At 42.9% G+C, this 7,893-nt stretch overlaps 1 long non-coding RNA gene across 1 annotated transcript; it reads right to left on the reverse strand.

Moving 5' to 3' along the window:
- Positions 1-813: 813 nt before the first annotated feature.
- Positions 814-2,449, reverse strand: LOC310713253. Its single transcript, XR_014529151.1, has 3 exons — positions 2,401-2,449; positions 1,255-1,404; positions 814-1,151 (listed from the first exon to the last, which is right to left on the reverse strand). It is a non-coding gene; the product is annotated as an uncharacterized lncRNA (long non-coding RNA).
- Between the last annotated feature and the right edge of the window lie 5,444 nt (positions 2,450-7,893).

Below are 7,893 nucleotides of genomic sequence, written 5' to 3' on the forward strand. Positions count from 1 at the left end.
CTTTTATATTACGGTTACTGGGTAACACTAATGTGAAGAGGGAGGTTGGGTTTCTCCTTTCCTTCTCTCTTGTGTGCTGTTAGGGCAGTAGTTGTGGAGAAGTTTCTAGCATCCTTTGGGAGAGATGGTTTTTCTGAGGGCTACTCTGATTTCCAAAGTCAGACTAGCTTATAAACAAGATGAGCTGTTTCTTTTTGGGAAATAGTTGAACTGGCAAAGCTCTACAAGCTGAACTATTTAATGTATATTGAACTGTGCCTACATCTTGTTACAGCTGGCTTACCAGTCACAAAAGTTACTGGATGAAGAGAGCTTGTCTTCAGTAATCTTTGCTCTAAATAAAATCATAATTGGCTACAGTATTAAATCTGTACATATTCTTCTCTTCATCCAAACAAACAGGAGACATTTCAAGCAAAAGCACCTGAGGAGGGCATGGAGCAGGATTGGCCTTGAGAAGGTGCAAGGTCTAGAGCAGGCATAGGCAAACTTGGCCCTCCAGATGTTTGGGGACTACAACTCCCATCATCCCTGATCACTGGTCCTGTTAGCTAGGGAAGATGGGAGTTGTAGTCCCAAAATATCTGGAGGGCTGAGTTTGCCTATGCCTGGTCTAGAGAGACTCTTGAGAACCAGGTAGAGAGATCTGAAGGGCTGCATTTGGCCCCCAGGCATAAGGCTCCTCAGCCTTGAGACATATGATTTTGCGTAAGATATGTGTCAGGCTCATGTCCCAAAATGAAAGGACAACAACTTTTAGCTGAAAATAAAGAAGAGATGTTTACTCATTCTAAATAGCAGTACAGGCTCAGCAGCAAGCACAAGATCTAGAAGTCAAGATTCCATGGTATATGAGCAAGACAAGAGATTCATACCTAACCAGAAGCTATGAAGATGTCCTGACAGGTGACATGCCTCTTCTGCCAAGCTATTAAAGATGATGTAGGATGAGCTCACTCATCTTATGCTTTTTCTCTATGGTTCTACCATGCGTACACACAAACATTACACCTGGCTGGGTGCATCTGATCCCACTTTTGAAGGCAGCACCTGGTTCTCAGTATCAACACTGTGTCCTGCCCCTCTTCCTCCAGCTCTGCTGCTGCCTCCTCCTGTTGGGTCCCTCTCCCTGGCACATGAGGTTCTGTGATCTGTAGGAGGGGCAAGGGAGAGAACTGGTAGATCTGCTTCACCCTCTCTGGCATCTGGAGTAACTAGAGAAGGACCTTCTTCCTTCATCCCTGAGATGCTCACCTTCCAGCCTTCCATCTGTTCCTTTTCCTTCCTCCTCCACTTGCGTCTGGGGCTGTGAAACCATGCCAGATCCTGAAGAAGTCAAGGAGCCTGTGATAATACATAAATAACTTCGAAGGTATCACCTCTCTTGGTTGACATATACTACATCTGGAAAGGTTAGAGTGGAAGAAAATGGTTAATGCAGCAGCGGAAAGCCTTCAGGGGTTACACTGCTATAGAATAATACTAGTCATTCTGAGCATCTGCCTAAGAAAACTACATCTCAATTGGTCCCATTTCCGCCCCCTCTGTTCCATGTCGATATTCCATGCCTCATATCCATACAGCCATGCAGATCATACTGTACATAGCTTTTCATCACTGCCATTTTTGTTTTTCATTCTTGGGAAAGGTATCACTTTACCTATTCTCTCTGTGGGACATTCCTTGAGACTTAACCCAGCTATAATTCTCCATGTGAAATGTTTATTACGGTTGTCATACAACATGTGCAGTGCCCATTCTTGGTACCCCTCCATCCCTTCATTTCCATGGTATGCTGGTTCTCCTCATTGGTCTTGACTTTGTTGTTTATACACACACACACAAAGATCTGTGTCTGTTTCCTTTTTCCTTTCATTAGTGAGTCAAATGGCCCAATTTTTTTGGCAGGCAGCATTTCGGAGAGATGTGCTATTGCAGGTGTTCCACTAGAAAGCGAGGGCCAATTCACACAACTCTCAGTGTGCTCCCTGATGCGAGCTGGATCATTTCTTTATTCAAATTGGCCATTGGGCCAAGCCACTTATGTGATTATCCTGTCAAATGCTCACTTTACCCATCAAGATAGATAGGTTAAAAAACTTGGGGCTCCCCTTGCTTGCTCATTGGTAAACAGCAAATCACACAGTTGCAATGCGCAGTCACCTTAAGCAACCACATTTTCACAAGGGGGGGGGCTGAGAATGCCATTCCATCAGAACACATCATTTCTCTTTGTTGTCCACAAAGTAGAAGTTGGAAAAAGACATTCTGAAATATAATATTAGGGCTGTCTTGACTGATCATGGATGAACACTTTTGGATTTAAAAGGGAGCTTTTGGGAAGGATTGAATCATTTGGCCAAACTCTCAAAAGATTACCATTTTTTTATATTTTCTAACCTCTGGACAGCTGTTGGGACATTTTTTTGGTCTTCCGTCAAGACTTCTTCATCCTTACAACACAATCCCAGCCAATCAGGGATCACCTTGGGAATGTATCGATGTCCTAATGCCCAAAAACCTGTCATATTTGCTTGTTTGCAACAGTGTTAATGTGAGAAAACATAAGCCAATTCAGAATGACACCCAATGTTTCTGTACCACTGCACCAATGTTTCCTGTTTTTAGGGTGATGAGAAAAAGGGAAATGGGAGGAAAGGTTGTCTATGAATAGGTTGATAGTGCATGCTTGAGTGTTCTGTAGCACAAGTGACCTATAGAATATACCCTCTAGCCTTCAGTCTTTACAATCCCAAAATGTACTTTTAATCTGAAACTGCAATAAAGGTCCCACTTCATTTTTATGTACCTGCCTGTCTTTCTCTCCCCCTCCCCATCATCTTATTCTCAAAAGCCCCTCCCCAAGTCTAAACAACAAAGAAAGAAAGAAAAATGATGGTAGTGGACAATGTGTGACTCACTCATGGATCCTGGCCTTGACTTGTAAACCAGCGATCTTGACAATGTAGCTCTTAAATTCAATATACAGATATGGGAAATGCCACAAACTGACTGACGCACTGGAAAAAATGAAGTAAACATTCACTCAATCCACATCTTGGCATGCTCAGAGGTTTGAGTGTATTGGCCATGAGGGCTGGCTTGAAACCTTAAGTCATTTCTCAGGGTTTTAGTTTATTTTATTAGTATAACTACATCAATTACAAGAGCAACTGCCAATGGACCCTTTGTCAACTTGATCCTACGAATGTATACTTAGAGAGCAATCAACTCCGCCCCTCCCATCAACATTGCTGCAGGGGGTTAGGAATAGGCAGAGGAGTCCCTCTGCCAGGCTCTATTTGCAGTGGGGAATCTCCCGGTCTGGAGGCTCTCACAACACCCGCCAAATGCAAGCACGGGAAGCCAAGAAGCTACCGCCAACAGCATCCCATCAGAGGTAGCCAGCGAAGGCCATCTAAATGAGGCATTGTGGGAGAAGGCCAGGGCTGGGCATAGATCTGCAGGACCCTGGGTCAGTCCATTTCCTGGAGAGGGGCCTGATCTTGGACTCTCTGAGGATGCCATTAAAAAAACAAAACAAAAACCCACTGTAGTCCAAATACCCACAAATAGATTCCAGTACATAAAAATACAAAAACACACACATACGACTTGGACATTGGATAAAAGTAAGCTACTATGCATGTAAACATCCAGTTCCTCACAGCTCTGTGAGAATTTAGTGTGAGTGATCTCACTGTAATTTCTTTCCCCTTTTTTGTAAATAAATGTAGTATTATCATGCCTTCATGGGTCCATGCCCAAGCGACACTGGCTGGCTAAGCCTGGTTTCAAGCTGGCATGATAACTGATCATGTAAGTCAGTGGTGGGGTCATTAGGTTCAGTGCAGATCCCAATTTGGCACATTAGGACATTTTCACCAAACTTCCCCCCATGACCATCGCATCTATATCATGTGTGCCTGCTCAGAAGAACAGGAGAAGCGGGACACTTGCTTTTGGTGTCTTCAGACTAGATCAAACATCTATGGAACACAGGAAGCAGCAATTCATAAGCAGTTAAAGCCCTACATGCTCCTCTCATGATGATTACAGCACCTTTCTAGGAGCAGAAATGCACTTTGGAGTTCAGTGACGTATATATGCTCTGATCAGACCTCACCTGGAGTACTGTGTCCAGTTCTGGGCACCACAGTTCAAGAAGGACACTGACAAACTGGAACGTGTCCAGAGGAGGGCAACCAAAATGGTCAAAGGCCTGGAAACGATGCCTTATGAGGAACAGCTAAGGGAGCTGGGCATGTTTAGCCTGGAGAAGAGGAGGTTAAGGGGTGATATGATAGCCATGTTCAAATATATAAAAGGATGTCACATAGAGGAGGGAGAAAGGTTTTCTGCTGCTCCAGAGAAGCGGACACAGAGCAATGGATGCAAACTACAAGAAAGAAGATTCCACCTAAACATTAGGAAGAACTTCCTGACAGTAAGAGCTGTTCGACAGTGGAATTTGCTGCCAAGGAGTGTGGTGGAGTCTCCTTCTTTGGAAGTCTTTAAGCAGAGGCTTGACAACCATATGTCAGGAGTGCTCTGATGGTGTTTCCTGCTTGGCAGGGGGTTGGACGTGATGGCCCTTGTGGTCTCTTCCAACTCTATGATTCTATGATTCTATGATTCTATTCTATATCAGAATATCATTCACTAATGTTATGAATCAGAGATGGCTAACCTTTCTCCCTCCAGATGTTGTTTGTCTTTAGTTCCCATCACCCATTGGAAAAATCAAATAAAAGTCCTTAGGAGAATACCAGAATATAACTATTTTTTCTCCCTGTATTTTCTTCACTCATCTGTCAAGCACTGTGGTGGGTGGGTGGGAGGGGAAGGTTTTGAAATCTTTTGCATCACACAGAGATCTGCATTGTGAACCATTTTTAACACAATGAATAGTGTTTGGCTCCCTGTCTCAGATGTTAAATACCTTATTTTTCGCTTTATAAGACGCACCAGACCACAAGACACACCTAGTTTTTGGAGGAGGAAAACAAGAAAAAAAAATATTCTGAATCTCAGAAGCCAGAACAGCAAGAGGGATCGCTGTGCAGTGAAAGCAGCAATCCCTCTTGCTGTTCTGGCTTCTGTGATAGCTGTGCAGCCTGCATTCGCTCCATAAGACGCACACACATTTCCCCTTATTTTTTAGGAGGGAAAAAGTGAGTCTTATAGAGCAAAAAATACGGTAATTTAATGATCAAATATAATTGGCTACATGTTGACTGTTGCTTATTTCCAAAACACACACACATGCAACATCATCCGTTCCCGATTTTATAAGTCGTGACAATAATGCACAATCCTTTGTGGAAAAGACTGCCTATTTTTACCATTTGAACAAAAAATACAAACCATTTTGTGGGCCACATGAAAGCAATAAAGCCTATAAAAATAATGAGAAAGTCTGCTTTGCATTATGGGGAGACATTAAACTGGGTACATTTTTTAAATTAAAAAAATGCATATTGTATGTGACACATGGTCATATTTTGTCCTGTACATAGGTACTTTTGATTTGGAGGCTGTCGATGTTTCAGACTGTGATTTCCTGTTCCAATACTATATACATACATATATATTTGCCAGGTCAAGAATGTAAAAATGAGCATTGGTAGCGTTCTATTTATTCTGAGGACAATTTGGCACGGCAAACAGCATCCTTTCTATTAATTTTCTTAAGATTCCACATCTCGGTGGTTTTCTTTCTAAGATATAAAAGTGCCCGTATTATGTAGGAAGTCCACCAAAACGACTTCATATGTGAAAGATTGTACTCCAGAGGTTTCTGTGAAAAACAATTTCAAATGTCGTTGTGCAAGAGCATTCCGTTTGTCAAAACCCAGTAATCATTTATATGGGCCAATTACATGTTCATTCCTTATTAATTGCAAACCTGTCTACTCCACATTCCCTCATAAAAAGCAGCTAACGACAATCTGAATGGCCAAAACATAAAATGAAAATCAAAACAAGTAAGGACGATCCATTACAATGGGGATGGGGAACACGTGGCTCTGCAGATGTTGCTGAACCCCAGATGTTGCTGAGCCCAGCAGCCCCAGTCACCATGGACAGTGGTGAGAGATGATGGCACCTCCCCTTCATTAGCTGAGCTCTACAAGGCATGAAAGCCAGCCTGGCCTCCCCTCCGTGCTTTTCCCCTCGAAAGGGTGGGTTCAAAATCTGATCCCTGCACAAGACAGCCTGGGGATCATTATTTCCTGAATTAAACATGGAGGTACACTTCACTCTTACAATCAAGATTTCTTTTCACTAGATCATTAAAATTGTAAATAATACCCACCCTTTGAGGACCACAGACACTGTGTTCCTGTGTTTTGACACTTTTTGAGCATGGCAACAAAGACTCTCCTCCTGCAAAAGATTCCGTTAAAGGAATCTGGTGGTCGTGTATTCTGTCCGATGCCTGCGTGGCGGGAGGCCATGGCACGACCCTCGGTGACATCAGGGGAGAGCTTATAGTTGGATTAGCATCAACAGGCTCCACCTACTGGTGAATAAACCCCCCTTTTTAGACCCACCCCTCTCCGAGTGGGTGGAGTCAACTGACATCATCCAATGCCTAAGCCAATACCTTTTCACTTGCTGTAATCAATAAAGTTGTGGCCTTTTCTTGCCCATTAACCTTATATCACGTATCCGTGTGTTTTCATTCCAGTATGCGGGGATCAGGTCCTCAAACCACAACTTCCAGGTGGGTAGCTGTGCTAGTCTGCTGAAGCTGAAATGTCAAAGAATCTTGTGGATGATTTCTTCTCTGAGATTTCTTGTAGTAGAGGCTTCCATGGTCTGGATTCCACTCCATCAGAGCTCTGGTGCTTCTGATGGAAGCTTCCAGGAATCTCATCCATGGAAGCTTCTTTTGTAACAGATCAGTGGCTCTACAAAGATTATTGTTTTCAGCATAACTCTCAGTCTGAAGGGGTGAGAACACTGATATGGATAGATACAATGGGCAGCCTCCTTTGAAAACAGGTAAATCTTCTGTCTTTTGGTAACGGGAGTGACTAGATGATTTGTTTATAGCTGATGGAAGAAAGAACTAAGTACGGCATAGATTGAGGCAAGATCATGAAGAGATGGTTTCTTTTGTGGATAGATCATTTGGGGTTCCTGGGAGCCTTGAATTGCTCACTGGAGCAAGATTGAGCACATTACATCAATCCTGGCCTGACTGCACTGGCTCCCAATTAGTTTCTGGGCCCAATTCTCAGTGGTGGTTTAAGAGCCTTAAATGGCTCAGGACCACAAGATGCCAAGGATCACCTCTCTCCAAATGAATTTACCTGGACCTTGAGCTCATCCTCTGAGACCTTCTTTGTGTGCCTCCTCCACAAGAGGTCCAGATGGTGGCAACACAATAACAGACCTTTATGCAGTGGTTCAGCTGGTGTCTTCATTATACACCTTTAGGTGCCAGGCAAAAAGGTTCCTCTTCAACCAGGGCTTTGGCTGATTGACAGTCAATGTCATTTTAAATGTGTTGAGGGCGGGGGCAATTTTTTTTGGGGGGGGGAATGTTCTTAATTTTATTATGTATTCCATGGTCTGTTTGTTTTTTTAAGATTGTAATTTTATGTTGTGACTTGCCCTGAGATCTATGGATAAAGGGGAGCAGACAAATCGAATAAATAATAATACAAAAATAAAGAAAGAAATTGAATTAATTCATTTCTTGTGGCGCACAAATAGTGTTGTCCCAGCCTGCTAATGTTCTGCAATATTTGTAACTTGCTGATTTAATAACTGACTATATTTCCCATAACTTCTGAAGACACTGGGCCAGTATGTCTGCTGGATTAAGAGAAAGTGTTTCGTGTCCAATTCATATTCCTGGGACTGAAAGCCTCTCCATCC

The sequence above is a fragment of the Podarcis liolepis genome (assembly GCF_965112155.1).
Source record: "Podarcis liolepis genome assembly, chromosome: 8".
Taxonomy (NCBI): Eukaryota; Metazoa; Chordata; class Lepidosauria; order Squamata; family Lacertidae; genus Podarcis; species Podarcis liolepis.